The sequence below is a fragment of the Oncorhynchus clarkii genome, chromosome 7 (assembly GCF_045791955.1).
Source record: "Oncorhynchus clarkii lewisi isolate Uvic-CL-2024 chromosome 7, UVic_Ocla_1.0, whole genome shotgun sequence".
In the NCBI taxonomy this organism is placed as follows: Eukaryota; Metazoa; Chordata; class Actinopteri; order Salmoniformes; family Salmonidae; genus Oncorhynchus; species Oncorhynchus clarkii.
This window is the reverse complement of record NC_092153.1, coordinates 8,094,519-8,111,362: the sequence shown is the minus strand read 5'-3', so window position 1 is coordinate 8,111,362 and position 16,844 is coordinate 8,094,519.

Below are 16,844 nucleotides of genomic sequence, written 5' to 3'. Positions count from 1 at the left end.
TCAACACAGCACCTTTTCCACAATAAAGGTTATAAAATGCTAGTTTTGCTAGTTTCCTTATAACTTACCGGGATGACATTTGGAGACCCAAGCGAGAGGCTTCTGTAGCCATGGTCAAATGACAGGGAGGCGCCAAACCTACCGAGATCATTTATGATTTCTAGGAGGTTTTAATGCCCAGGCGTTTCAGACTGTATTTTTTTAACCATTTGTATCGTGTTAAAGATTATCCACAGACACTGTCACTTATACCAACATGCATTTATAACTGTCTCTTTAGTGTTAGTTTCCTCACATTTATATCTTTAGTGTTAGTTTCCTCACATTTATATCTTTAGTGTTAGTTTCCTCACATTTATATCTTTAGTGTTAGTTTCCTCACATTTATATCTTTAGTGTTAGTTTCCTCACATTTATATATTTAGTGTTAGTTTCCTCACATTTATATCTTTAGTGCTAGTTTCCTCACATTTATATCTTTAGTGTTAGTTTCCTCACATTTATATCTTTAGTGCTAGTTTCCTTACATTTTCTGTCTGAATCGGGCCCACAGGGAATAGAGTGTAATTTGGGACTCAGCCCTAGTGACCGGGAGGCTTGTGGGTCCTCAGTCCTTTCCTCTCTGTCCCATAGTAAAGGTGTGTGTCTGAATCGGGCCCACAGTGAATAGAGTGTAATTTGGGACTCAGCCCTAGTGACCAGGAGGCTTGTGGGTCCTCAGTCCTTTCCTCTCTGTCCCATAGTAAAGGTGTGTGTCTGAATCGGGCCCACAGTGAATAGAGTGTAATTTGGGACTCAGCCCTAGTGACCAGGAGGCTTGTGGGTCCTCAGTCCTTTCCTCTCTGTCCCATAGAAAAGGTGTGTGTCTGAATCGGGCCCACAGTGAATAGAGTGTTATTTGGGACTCAGCCCTAGAGACCGGGAGGCCTGTTGTTGTGGTCAGAAATATTATTATCATCCTTCTACTACACACATTTATGTTGTTCATTTATTTGGGGAAGATTTAGCCTTTCTGATAGTGTATCAATAAACATTTAAACTCTGTCCTCCCCACAGACAGAAAGGTTTAGTTGCTTCGGGGCAACGCTGTGCCATAAGGGTACTAAAACACCACAGAAAATGTGTTTTTTTCTGAACATTTATTCATAGAATTTTTTTGTTTTGTAGAAACAAGCACTCTTTTCATTAAAAAGAATGACAAGTTGGTCATAAACGAGTATTTTAAACCTGATTCTGCGATCCATTGTTCCTCTCTGTCACTATGAGAGGGGGACGATCCTACCTGGACAACGAGGCTCCTTTCACCCATAGAGTGGCTCGGAGTCCATTGTCTGTTATTGTCAGTGGATGTGTTGGCAAAAACACATTGACCAAGGCCATCATTTTACATCAAATCATCTTTCTTTCAGCATGAGATTTCCCTGCACAACGTTTCCCTGAGGCAACAACAAAAAAGTACACAATATTTATTAAAAAAAAATATATATATATATGTTCGAAACCAATCAAATATGATTCTTTAGAGGTTCCTACACAAGTACATATTTTTTTTTATTGTCAAGTTATTTCTATTTAAACATGCAGCATAATGAGATGTATCTTATGTCTTCGCTCAAACCACGCACTCGCGATATTCTGCCTCCTGAAATAATGTCCCTGCCCCAGTTCATACATCATACCAACTTCTGCCTCCTGAAATAATGTCCCTCCCCCCAGTTCATACATCATACCAACTTCTGCCTCCTGAAATAATGTCCCTGCCCCCAGTTCATACATCATACCAACTTCTGCCTCCTGAAATAATGTCCCTCCCCCCAGTTCATACATCATACCAACTTCTGCCTCCTGAAATAATGTCCCTGCCCCAGTTCATACATCATACCAACTTCTGCCTCCTGAAATAATGTCCCTCCCCCCAGTTCATACATCATACCAACTTCTGCCTCCTGAAATAATGTCCCTCCCCCCAGTTCATACATCATACCAACTTCTGCCTCCTGAAATAATGTCCCTCCCCCAGTTCATACATCATACCAACTTCTGCCTCCTGAAATAATGTCCCTCCCCCCAGTTCATACATCATACCAACTTCTGCCTCCTGAAATAATGTCCCTCCCCCAGTTCATACATCATACCAACTTCTGCCTCCTGAAATAATGTCCCTCCCCCAGTTCATACATCATACCAACTTCTGCCTCCTGAAATAATGTCCCTCCCCCAGTTCATACATCATACCAACTTCTGCCTCCTGAAATAATGTCCCTCCCCCAGTTCATACATCATACCAACTTCTGCCTCCTGAAATAATGTCCCTCCCCCAGTTCATACATCATACCAACTTCTGCCTCCTGAAATAATGTCCCTCCCCCAGTTCATACATCATACCAACTTCTGCCTCCTGAAATAATGTCCCTCCCCCAGTTCATACATCATACCAACTTCTGCTTCCTGAAATAATGTCCCTCCCCCAGTTCATACATCATACCAACTTCTGCACCTCACTGGGATGGTTTACAGACGTCATCACATATTGTCCTGTGTAGAAATGGGAAAACATTCATATGGGACTGTGTCTGAAGGGCAAAACAGATTTTTGTTTTTTGTTTTATTCAGTTGTAAAGCAGAGAGATATTACCGTCTGAAATGTTGGGTCTGACCTCTTCTCTCCTTGGGCTTACTGTCTGAAATGTTGGGTCTGACCTCTTCTCTCCTTGGGCTTACCGTCTGAAATGTTGGGTCTCTGACCTCTTCTCTCCTTGGGCTTACTGTCTGAAATGTTGGGTCTGACCTCTTCTCTCCTTGGGCTTACTGTCTGAAATGTTGGGTCTGACCTCTTCAGTTTATCTGTCATCAGATTCAAAACCTCAAAGTTTTAAATGTGTCTTGGCTGGATGGCAGAGTATCAATGTTTGGCTTTTTAAATAACTATCCCGAAAGAGATCTACCATCATGGTTATTGGTTTTATCTATTTGAGTTCACTTTTAATACTGTTTATGTTCCACGAAATGATGTGCCGTCTTGTCCGACTGAAAGACGAGGTACTACGTTTTAATTTAGCACTTAAAGTTCTATGAGGAGGAGCACATTTTAATAGCTTCAAGTTATTCCCACAGTGCACTGCTGCTGCATTACACTAGTCGGGGTGGATCGAGACGTTATTCCCACAGCGCACTGCTGCTGCATTACACTAGTCGGGGTGGATCGAGACGTTATTCCCACAGCGCACTGCTGCTGCATTACACTAGTCGGGGTGGATCGAGACGTTATTCCCACAGCGCATTGCTGCATTACACTAGTCGGGGTGGATCGAGACGTTATTCCCACAGTGCACTGCTGCAGCATTAGACTAGTCGGGGTGGATCGAGACGTTATTCCCACAGCGCACTGCTGCAGCATTACACTAGTCGGGGTGGATCGAGACGTTATTCCCACAGCGCATTGCTGCATTACACTAGTCGGGGTGGATCGAGACGTTATTCCCACAGTGCACTGCTGCAGCATTACACTAGTCGGGGTGGATCGAGACGTTATTCCCACAGTGCACTGCTGCAGCATTACACTAGTCGGGGTGGATCGAGACGTTATTCCCACAGCGCATTGCTGCATTACACTAGTCGGGGTGGATCGAGACGTTATTCCCACAGCGCATTGCTGCATTACACTAGTCGGGGTGGATCGAGACGTTATTCCCACAGTGCACTGCTGCAGCATTACACTAGTCGGGGTGGATCGAGACGTTATTCCCACAGTGCACTGCTGCAGCATTACACTAGTCGGGGTGGATCGAGACGTTATTCCCACAGCGCATTGCTGCATTACACTAGTCGGGGTGGATCGAGACGTTATTCCCACAGCGCATTGCTGCATTACACTAGTCGGGGTGGATCGAGACGTTATTCCCACAGTGCACTGCTGCAGCATTACACTAGTCGGGGTGGATCGAGACGTTATTCCCACAGTGCACTGCTGCAGCATTACACTAGTCGGGGTGGATCGAGACGTTATTCCCACAGCGCATTGCTGCATTACACTAGTCGGGGTGGATCGAGACGTTATTCCCACAGCGCACTGCTGCAGCATTACACTAGTCGGGGTGGATCGAGATGTCCGTTGTACGAGCAGACAGGCCTTACCATTGTCTTTAAAGAAAAGGTAAATGGATTGCTTGTTTGGGATTTTCTTACACGTTCTTGTATACAGAATAATTATGAATGAGTACAAATAAACATTTTATTAAAAAAATAAACTGTCTCTTGATGACTTACAGTTTCAATACAATGTATCACTCTGATGAATGACTACATCACTGCCCTTTACATGAACATGACAGAGATGTCCCCTTCTATAGGTTCACCATCACTGAGACATGTCAGAGATGTCCCCTTCTATAGGTCCACCATCACTGAGACATGTCAGAGATGTCCCCTTCTATAGGTCCACCATCACTGAGACATGTCAGAGATGTCCCCTGCTATAGGTCCACCATCACTGAGACATGTCAGAGATGTCTCCTTCTATAGGTCCACCATCACTGAGACATGTCAGAGATGTCCCCTTCTATAGGTCCACCATCACTGAGACAAAGACATGTCAGAGATGTCCCCTGCTATAGGTCCACCATCACTGAGACAAAGACATGTCAGAGATGTCCCCTGCTATAGGTCCACCATCACTGAGACCTGTCTGAGATGTCCCCTTCTATATGTCCACCATCACTGAGACATGTCAGAGATGTCCCCTACTATAGGTCCACCATCACTGAGACATGTCAGAGATGTCCCCTGCTATAGGTCCACCATCACTGAGACCTGTCAGAGATGTCCCCTGCTATAGGTCCACCATCACTGAGACAAAGACATGTCAGAGATGTCCCCTGCTATAGGTCCACCATCACTGAGACAAAGACCTGTCAGAGATGTCCCCTTCTATAGGTCCACCATCACTGAGACATGTCAGAGATGTCCCCTGCTATAGGTCCACCATCACTGAGACAAAGACATGTCAGAGATGTCCCCTGCTATAGGTCCACCATCACTGAGACCTGTCAGAGATGTCCCCTTCTATAGGTCCACCATCACTGAGACAAAGACCTGTCAGAGATGTCCCCTTCTATAGGTCCACCATCACTGAGACATGTCAGAGATGTCCCCTGCTATATGTCCACCATCACTGAGACCTGTTAGAGATGTCCCCTTCTATAGGTCCACCATCACTGAGACATGTCAGAGATTTCCCCTTCTATAGGTCCACCATCACTGAGACATGTCAGAGATGTCCCCTTCTATAGGTCCACCATCACTGAGACAAAGACCTGTCAGAGATGTCCCTTTCTATAGGTCCACCATCACTGAGACATGTCAGAGATGTCCCCTTCTATAGATCCACCATCACTGAGACAAAGACATGTCAGAGATGTCCCCTTCTATAGGTCCACCATCACTGAGACATGTTAGAGATGTCCCCTTCTATTGTTCCACCATCACTGAGACATGTTAGAGATGTCCCCTTCTATAGGTCCACCATCACTGAGACATGTCAGAGATGTCCCCTTCTATAGGTCCACCATCACTGAGACATGTTAGAGATGTCCCCTTCTATAGGTTCACCATCACTGAGACATGTCAGAGATGTCCCCTGCTATAGGTCCACCATCCACTGAGACATGTCAGAGATGTCCCCTTCTATAGGTCCACCATCACTGAGACAAAGACCTGTCAGAGATGTCGCTTTCTATAGGTCCACCATCACTGAGACAAAGACCTGTCAGAGATTTCCCCTTCTATAGGTCCACCATCACTGAGACAAAGACCTGTCAGAGATGTCCCCTTCTATAGGTCCACCATCACTGAGACATGTCAGAGATGTCCCCTTCTATAGGTCCACCATCACTGAGACCTGTCAGAGATGTCCCCTTCTATAGGTCCACCATCAATGAGACAAAGACATGTCAGAGATGTCCCCTTCTATAGGTCCACCATCACTGAGACATGTTAGAGATGTCCCCTTCTATAGGTCCACCATCACTGAGACATGTCAGAGATGTCCCCTGCTATAGGTCCACCATCACTGAGACATGTCAGAGATATCCCCTTCTATAGGTCCACCATCACTGAGACATGTCAGAGATGTCCCCTTCTATAGGTCCACCATCACTGAGACATGTCAGAGATGTCCCCTGCTATAGGTCCACCATCACTGAGACCTGTCTGAGATGTCCCCTTCTATATGTCCACCATCACTGAGACATGTCAGAGATGTCCCCTGCTATAGGTCCACCATCACTGAGACATGTCAGAGATGTCCCCTGCTATAGGTCCACCATCACTGAGACATGTCAGAGATGTCCCCTTCTATAGGTCCACCATCACTGAGACAAAGACATGTCAGAGATGTCCCCTGCTATAGGTCCACCATCACTGAGACAAAGACATGTCAGAGATGTCCCCTGCTATAGGTCCACCATCACTGAGACATGTCAGAGATGTCCCCTTCTATAGGTCCACCATCACTGAGACAAAGACCTGTCAGAGATGTCCCCTTCTATAGGTCCACCATCACTGAGACATGTCAGAGATGTCCCCTTCTATAGGTCCACCATCACTGAGACAAAGACCTGTCAGAGATGTCCCTTTCTATAGGTCCACCATCACTGAGACAAGTCAGAGATGTCCCCTTCTATAGATCCACCATCACTGAGACAAAGACATGTTAGAGATATCCCCTGCTATAGGTCCACCATCACTGAGACATGTCAGAGATGTCCCCTTCTATAGGTCCACCATCACTGAGACCTGTCAGAGATGTCCCCTTCTATAGGTCCACCATCACTGAGACCTGTCAGAGATGTCCCCTTCTATAGGTCCACCATCACTGAGACATGTCAGAGATGTCCCCTGCTATAGGTCCACCATCACTAAGACATGTCAGAGATGTCCCCTTCTATAGGTCCACCATCACTGAGACAAAGACATGTCAGAGATGTCCCCTGCTATAGGTCCACCATCACTGAGACAAAGACATGTCAGAGATGTCCCCTGCTATAGGTCCACCATCACTGAGACAAAGACATGTCAGAGATGTCCCCTGCTATAGGTCCACCATCACTGAGACAAAGACATGTCAGAGATGTCCCCTTCTATAGGTCCACCATCACTGAGACATGTCAGAGATGTCCCCTTCTATAGGTCCACCATCACTGAGACAAAGACATGTCAGAGATGTCTCCTGCTATAGGTCCACCATCACTGAGACCTGTCAGAGATGTCCCCTTCTATAGGTCCACCATCACTGAGACAAAGACCTCTCAGAGATGTCCCCTTCTATAGGTCCACCATCACTGAGACATGTCAGAGATGTCTCCTGCTATAGGTCCACCATCACTGAGACATGTCAGATATGTCCCCTTCCATAGGCCCACCATCACTGAGACATGTCAGAGATGTCCCCTTCTATAGGTCCACCATCACTGAGACATGTCAGAGATGTCCCCTTCTATAGGTCCACCATCACTGAGACAAAGACCTGTCAGAGATGTCCCTTTCTATAGGTCCACCATCACTGAGACAAGTCAGAGATGTCCCCTTCTATAGATCCACCATCACTGAGACAAAGACATGTTAGAGATATCCCCTGCTATAGGTCCACCATCACTGAGACATGTCAGAGATGTCCCCTTCTATAGGTCCACCATCACTGAGACCTGTCAGAGATGTCCCCTTCTATAGGTCCACCATCACTGAGACCTGTCAGAGATGTCCCCTTTTATAGGTCCACCATCACTGAGACATGTCAGAGATGTCCCCTGCTATAGGTCCACCATCACTGAGACATGTCAGAGATGTCCCCTTCTATAGGTCCACCATCACTGAGACAAAGACATGTCAGAGATGTCCCCTGCTCTAGGTCCACCATCACTGAGACAAAGACATGTCAGAGATGTCCCCTGCTATAGGTCCACCATCACTGAGACAAAGACATGTCAGAGATGTCCCCTGCTATAGGTCCACCATCACTGAGACAAAGACATGTCAGAGATGTCCCCTTCTATAGGTCCACCATCACTGAGACATGTCAGAGATGTCCCCTTCTATAGGTCCACCATCACTGAGACAAAGACATGTCAGAGATGTCTCCTGCTATAGGTCCACCATCACTGAGACCTGTCAGAGATGTCCCCTTCTATAGGTCCACCATCACTGAGACAAAGACCTCTCAGAGATGTCCCCTTCTATAGGTCCACCATCACTGAGACATGTCAGAGATGTCTCCTGCTATAGGTCCACCATCACTGAGACATGTCAGATATGTCCCCTTCCATAGGCCCACCATCACTGAGACATGTCAGAGATGTCCCCTTCTATAGGTCCACCATCACTGAGACATGTCAGAGATGTCCCCTTCTATAGGTCCACCATCACTGAGACAAAGACCTGTCAGAGATGTCCCTTTCTATAGGTCCACCATCACTGAGACAAGTCAGAGATGTCCCCTTCTATAGATCCACCATCACTGAGACAAAGACATGTTAGAGATATCCCCTGCTATAGGTCCACCATCACTGAGACATGTCAGAGATGTCCCCTTCTATAGGTCCACCATCACTGAGACCTGTCAGAGATGTCCCCTTCTATAGGTCCACCATCACTGAGACCTGTCAGAGATGTCCCCTTCTATAGGTCCACCATCACTGAGACATGTCAGAGATGTCCCCTGCTATAGGTCCACCATCACTGAGACATGTCAGAGATGTCCCCTTCTATAGGTCCACCATCACTGAGACAAAGACATGTCAGAGATGTCCCCTGCTATAGGTCCACCATCACTGAGACAAAGACATGTCAGAGATGTCCCCTGCTATAGGTCCACCATCACTGAGACAAAGACATGTCAGAGATGTCCCCTGCTATAGGTCCACCATCACTGAGACAAAGACATGTCAGAGATGTCCCCTTCTATAGGTCCACCATCACTGAGACATGTCAGAGATGTCCCCTTCTATAGGTCCACCATCACTGAGACAAAGACATGTCAGAGATGTCTCCTGCTATAGGTCCACCATCACTGAGACCTGTCAGAGATGTCCCCTTCTATAGGTCCACCATCACTGAGACAAAGACCTCTCAGAGATGTCCCCTTCTATAGGTCCACCATCACTGAGACATGTCAGAGATGTCTCCTGCTATAGGTCCACCATCACTGAGACATGTCAGATATGTCCCCTTCCATAGGCCCACCATCACTGAGACATGTCAGAGATGTCCCCTACTATAGGTCCACCATCACTGAGACATGTCAGAGATGTCCCCTTCTATATGTCCACCATCACTGAGACATGTCAGAGATGTCCCCTACTATAGGTCCACCATCACTGAGACATGTCAGAGATGTCCCCTACTATAGGTCCACCATCACTGAGACATGTCAGAGATGTCCCCTTCTATATGTCCACCATCACTGAGACATGTCAGAGATGTCCCCTGCTATAGGTCCAATATCACTGCCCTTTACATGAACATGTCAGAGATGTCCCCTGCTATAGGTCCACCATCACTGAGACCTGTCTGAGATGTCCCCTTCTATAGGTCCACCATCACTGAGACATGTCAGAGATGTCCCCTACTATAGGTCCACCATCACTGAGACATGTCAGAGATGTCCCCTGCTATAGGTCCACCATCACTGAGAACTGTCTGAGATGTCCCCTTCTATAGGTCCACCATCACTGAGACATGTCAGAGATGTCCCCTTCTATAGGTCCACCATCACTGAGACAAAGACATGTCAGAGATGTCCCCTGCTATAGGTCCACCATCACTGAGACAAAGACATGTCAGAGATGTCCCCTTCTATAGGTCCACCATCACTGAGACAAAGACCTGTCAGAGATGTCCCCTTCTATAGGTCCACCATCACTGAGACATGTTAGAGATGTCCCCTGCTATAGGTCCACCATCACTGAGACAAAGACCTGTCAGAGATGTCCCCTGCTATAGGTCCACCATCACTGAGACCTGTCAGAGATGTCCCCTGCTATAGGTCCACCATCACTGAGACATGTCAGAGATGTCCCCTTCTATAGGTCCACCATCACTGAGACAAAGACCTGTCAGAGATGTCCCCTTCTATAGGTCCACCATCACTGAGACATGTCAGAGATGTCCCCTTCTATAGGTCCACCATCACTGAGACAAAGACCTGTCAGAGATGTCCCTTTCTATAGGTCCACCATCACTGAGACAAGTCAGAGATGTCCCCTTCTATAGATCCACCATCACTGAGACAAAGACATGTCAGAGATGTCCCCATCTATAGGTCCACCATCACTGAGACATGTTAGAGATGTCCCCTTCTATTGTTCCACCATCACTGAGACATGTTAGAGATGTCCCCTTCTACAGGTCCACCATCACTGAGACAAAGACCTGTCAGAGATGTCCCCTTCTATAGGTCCACCATCACTGAGACAAAGACATGTCAGAGATGTCCCCATCTATAGGTCCACCATCACTGAGACATGTCAGATATGTCCCCTTCCATAGGCCCACCATCACTGAGACATGTCAGAGATGTCCCCTACTATAGGTCCACCATCACTGAGACATGTCAGAGATGTCCCCTTCTATATGTCCACCATCACTGAGACATGTCAGAGATGTCCCCTACTATAGGTCCACCATCACTGAGACATGTCAGAGATGTCCCCTACTATAGGTCCACCATCACTGAGACATGTCAGAGATGTCCCCTTCTATATGTCCACCATCACTGAGACATGTCAGAGATGTCCCCTGCTATAGGTCCAATATCACTGCCCTTTACATGAACATGTCAGAGATGTCCCCTGCTATAGGTCCACCATCACTGAGACCTGTCTGAGATGTCCCCTTCTATAGGTCCACCATCACTGAGACATGTCAGAGATGTCCCCTACTATAGGTCCACCATCACTGAGACATGTCAGAGATGTCCCCTGCTATAGGTCCACCATCACTGAGAACTGTCTGAGATGTCCCCTTCTATAGGTCCACCATCACTGAGACATGTCAGAGATGTCCCCTTCTATAGGTCCACCATCACTGAGACAAAGACATGTCAGAGATGTCCCCTGCTATAGGTCCACCATCACTGAGACAAAGACATGTCAGAGATGTCCCCTTCTATAGGTCCACCATCACTGAGACAAAGACCTGTCAGAGATGTCCCCTTCTATAGGTCCACCATCACTGAGACATGTTAGAGATGTCCCCTGCTATAGGTCCACCATCACTGAGACAAAGACCTGTCAGAGATGTCCCCTGCTATAGGTCCACCATCACTGAGACCTGTCAGAGATGTCCCCTGCTATAGGTCCAACATCACTGAGACATGTCAGAGATGTCCCCTTCTACAGGTCCACCATCACTGAGACAAAGACCTGTCAGAGATGTCCCCTTCTATAGGTCCACCATCACTGAGACATGTCAGAGATGTCCCCTTCTATAGGTCCACCATCACTGAGACAAAGACCTGTCAGAGATGTCCCTTTCTATAGGTCCACCATCACTGAGACAAGTCAGAGATGTCCCCTTCTATAGATCCACCATCACTGAGACAAAGACATGTTAGAGATATCCCCTGCTATAGGTCCACCATCACTGAGACATGTCAGAGATGTCCCCTTCTATAGGTCCACCATCACTGAGACAAAGACCTGTCAGAGATGTCCCCTTCTATAGGTCCACCATCACTGAGACAAAGACATGTCAGAGATGTCCCCATCTATAGGTCCACCATCACTGAGACATGTCAGATATGTCCCCTTCCATAGGCCCACCATCACTGAGACATGTCAGAGATGTCCCCTACTATAGGTCCACCATCACTGAGACATGTCAGAGATGTCCCCTTCTATATGTCCACCATCACTGAGACATGTCAGAGATGTCCCCTACTATAGGTCCACCATCACTGAGACATGTCAGAGATGTCCCCTACTATAGGTCCACCATCACTGAGACATGTCAGAGATGTCCCCTTCTATATGTCCACCATCACTGAGACATGTCAGAGATGTCCCCTGCTATAGGTCCAATATCACTGCCCTTTACATGAACATGTCAGAGATGTCCCCTGCTATAGGTCCACCATCACTGAGACCTGTCTGAGATGTCCCCTTCTATAGGTCCACCATCACTGAGACATGTCAGAGATGTCCCCTACTATAGGTCCACCATCACTGAGACATGTCAGAGATGTCCCCTGCTATAGGTCCACCATCACTGAGAACTGTCTGAGATGTCCCCTTCTATAGGTCCACCATCACTGAGACATGTCAGAGATGTCCCCTTCTATAGGTCCACCATCACTGAGACAACGACATGTCAGAGATGTCCCCTGCTATAGGTCCACCATCACTGAGACAAAGACATGTCAGAGATGTCCCCTTCTATAGGTCCACCATCACTGAGACAAAGACCTGTCAGAGATGTCCCCTTCTATAGGTCCACCATCACTGAGACATGTTAGAGATGTCCCCTGCTATAGGTCCACCATCACTGAGACAAAGACCTGTCAGAGATGTCCCCTGCTATAGGTCCACCATCACTGAGACCTGTCAGAGATGTCCCCTGCTATAGGTCCAACATCACTGAGACATGTCAGAGATGTCCCCTTCTACAGGTCCACCATCACTGAGACAAAGACCTGTCAGAGATGTCCCCTTCTATAGGTCCACCATCACTGAGACATGTCAGAGATGTCCCCTTCTATAGGTCCACCATCACTGAGACAAAGACCTGTCAGAGATGTCCCTTTCTATAGGTCCACCATCACTGAGACAAGTCAGAGATGTCCCCTTCTATAGATCCACCATCACTGAGACAAAGACATGTCAGAGTTGTCCCCATCTATAGGTCCACCATCACTGAGACATGTTAGAGATGTCCCCTTCTATTGTTCCACCATCACTGAGACATGTTAGAGATGTCCCCTTCTATAGGTCCACCGTCACTGAGACAAAGACCTGTCAGAGATGTCCCCTTCTATAGGTCCACCATCACTGAGACATGTCAGAGATGTCCCCTTCTATAGGTCCACCATCACTGAGACATGTTAGAGATGTCCCCTGCTATAGGTCCACCATCACTGAGACATGTTAGAGATGTCCCCTTCTATAGGCCCACCATCACTGAGACATGTCAGAGATGTCCCCTGCTATAGGTCCACCATCACTGAGACATGTTAGAGATGTCCCCTTCTATAGGTCCACCATCACTGAGACAAAGACCTGTCAGAGATGTCCCTTTCTATAGGTCCACCATCACTGAGACATGTTAGAGATGTCCCCTTCTATAGGTCCACCATCACTGAGACAAAGACATGTCAGAGATGTCCCCTTCTATAGGTCCACCATCACTGAGACATGTCAGAGATGTCCCCATCTATAGGTCCACCATCACTGAGACCTGTCAGAGATGTCCCCTTCTATAGATCCACCATCACTGAGACAAAGACATGTCAGAGATGTCCCCATCTATAGGTCCACCATCACTGAGACATGTTAGAGATGTCCCCTTCTATTGTTCCACCATCACTGAGACATGTTAGAGATGTCCCCTTCTACAGGTCCACCATCACTGAGACAAAGACCTGTCAGAGATGTCCCCTTCTATAGGTCCACCATCACTGAGACAAAGACATGTCAGAGATGTCCCCATCTATAGGTCCACCATCACTGAGACATGTCAGATATGTCCCTTTCCATAGGCCCACCATCACTGAGACATGTCAGAGATGTCCCCTACTATAGGTCCACCATCACTGAGACATGTCAGAGATGTCCCCTTCTATATGTCCACCATCACTGAGACATGTCAGAGATGTCCCCTGCTATAGGTCCAATATCACTGCCCTTTACATGAACATGTCAGAGATGTCCCCTGCTATAGGTCCACCATCACTGAGACCTGTCTGAGATGTCCCCTTCTATAGGTCCACCATCACTGAGACATGTCAGAGATGTCCCCTACTATAGGTCCACCATCACTGAGACATGTCAGAGATGTCCCCTGCTATAGGTCCACCATCACTGAGAACTGTCTGAGATGTCCCCTTCTATAGGTCCACCATCACTGAGACATGTCAGAGATGTCCCCTTCTATAGGTCCACCATCACTGAGACAAAGACATGTCAGAGATGTCCCCTGCTATAGGTCCACCATCACTGAGACAAAGACATGTCAGAGATGTCCCCTTCTATAGGTCCACCATCACTGAGACAAAGACCTGTCAGAGATGTCCCCTTCTATAGGTCCACCATCACTGAGACATGTTAGAGATGTCCCCTGCTATAGGTCCACCATCACTGAGACAAAGACCTGTCAGAGATGTCCCCTGCTATAGGTCCACCATCACTGAGACCTGTCAGAGATGTCCCCTGCTATAGGTCCAACATCACTGAGACATGTCAGAGATGTCCCCTTCTATAGGTCCACCATCACTGAGACAAAGACCTGTCAGAGATGTCCCCTTCTATAGGTCCACCATCACTGAGACATGTCAGAGATGTCCCCTTCTATAGGTCCACCATCACTGAGACAAAGACCTGTCAGAGATGTCCCTTTCTATAGGTCCACCATCACTGAGACAAGTCAGAGATGTCCCCTTCTATAGATCCACCATCACTGAGACAAAGACATGTCAGAGTTGTCCCCATCTATAGGTCCACCATCACTGAGACATGTTAGAGATGTCCCCTTCTATTGTTCCACCATCACTGAGACATGTTAGAGATGTCCCCTTCTATAGGTCCACCGTCACTGAGACAAAGACCTGTCAGAGATGTCCCCTTCTATAGGTCCACCATCACTGAGACATGTCAGAGATGTCCCCTTCTATAGGTCCACCATCACTGAGACATGTTAGAGATGTCCCCTGCTATAGGTCCACCATCACTGAGACATGTTAGAGATGTCCCCTTCTATAGGCCCACCATCACTGAGACATGTCAGAGATGTCCCCTGCTATAGGTCCACCATCACTGAGACATGTTAGAGATGTCCCCTTCTATAGGTCCACCATCACTGAGACAAAGACCTGTCAGAGATGTCCCTTTCTATAGGTCCACCATCACTGAGACATGTTAGAGATGTCCCCTTCTATAGGTCCACCATCACTGAGACAAAGACATGTCAGAGATGTCCCCTTCTATAGGTCCACCATCACTGAGACATGTCAGAGATGTCCCCATCTATAGGTCCACCATCACTGAGACCTGTCAGAGATGTCCCCTTCTATAGATCCACCATCACTGAGACAAAGACATGTCAGAGATGTCCCCATCTATAGGTCCACCATCACTGAGACATGTTAGAGATGTCCCCTTCTATTGTTCCACCATCACTGAGACATGTTAGAGATGTCCCCTTCTACAGGTCCACCATCACTGAGACAAAGACCTGTCAGAGATGTCCCCTTCTATAGGTCCACCATCACTGAGACAAAGACATGTCAGAGATGTCCCCATCTATAGGTCCACCATCACTGAGACATGTCAGATATGTCCCCTTCCATAGGCCCACCATCACTGAGACATGTCAGAGATGTCCCCTACTATAGGTCCACCATCACTGAGACATGTCAGAGATGTCCCCTTCTATATGTCCACCATCACTGAGACATGTCAGAGATGTCCCCTACTATAGGTCCACCATCACTGAGACATGTCAGAGATGTCCCCTACTATAGGTCCACCATCACTGAGACATGTCAGAGATGTCCCCTTCTATATGTCCACCATCACTGAGACATGTCAGAGATGTCCCCTGCTATAGGTCCAATATCACTGCCCTTTACATGAACATGTCAGAGATGTCCCCTGCTATAGGTCCACCATCACTGAGACCTGTCTGAGATGTCCCCTTCTATAGGTCCACCATCACTGAGACATGTCAGAGATGTCCCCTACTATAGGTCCACCATCACTGAGACATGTCAGAGATGTCCCCTGCTATAGGTCCACCATCACTGAGAACTGTCTGAGATGTCCCCTTCTATAGGTCCACCATCACTGAGACATGTCAGAGATGTCCCCTTCTATAGGTCCACCATCACTGAGACAAAGACATGTCAGAGATGTCCCCTGCTATAGGTCCACCATCACTGAGACAAAGACATGTCAGAGATGTCCCCTTCTATAGGTCCACCATCACTGAGACAAAGACCTGTCAGAGATGTCCCCTTCTATAGGTCCACCATCACTGAGACATGTTAGAGATTTCCCCTGCTATAGGTCCACCATCACTGAGACAAAGACCTGTCAGAGATGTCCCCTGCTATAGGTCCACCATCACTGAGACCTGTCAGAGATGTCCCCTGCTATAGGTCCAACATCACTGAGACATGTCAGAGATGTCCCCTTCTATAGGTCCACCATCACTGAGACAAAGACCTGTCAGAGATGTCCCCTTCTATAGGTCCACCATCACTGAGACATGTCAGAGATGTCCCCTTCTATAGGTCCACCATCACTGAGACAAAGACCTGTCAGAGATGTCCCTTTCTATAGGTCCACCATCACTGAGACAAGTCAGAGATGTCCCCTTCTATAGATCCACCATCACTGAGACAAAGACATGTCAGAGTTGTCCCCATCTATAGGTCCACCATCACTGAGACATGTTAGAGATGTCCCCTTCTATTGTTCCACCATCACTGAGACATGTTAGAGATGTCCCCTTCTATAGGTCCACCGTCACTGAGACAAAGACCTGTCAGAGATGTCCCCTTCTATAGGTCCACCATCACTGAGACATGTCAGAGATGTCCCCTTCTATAGGTCCACCATCACTGAGACATGTTAGAGATG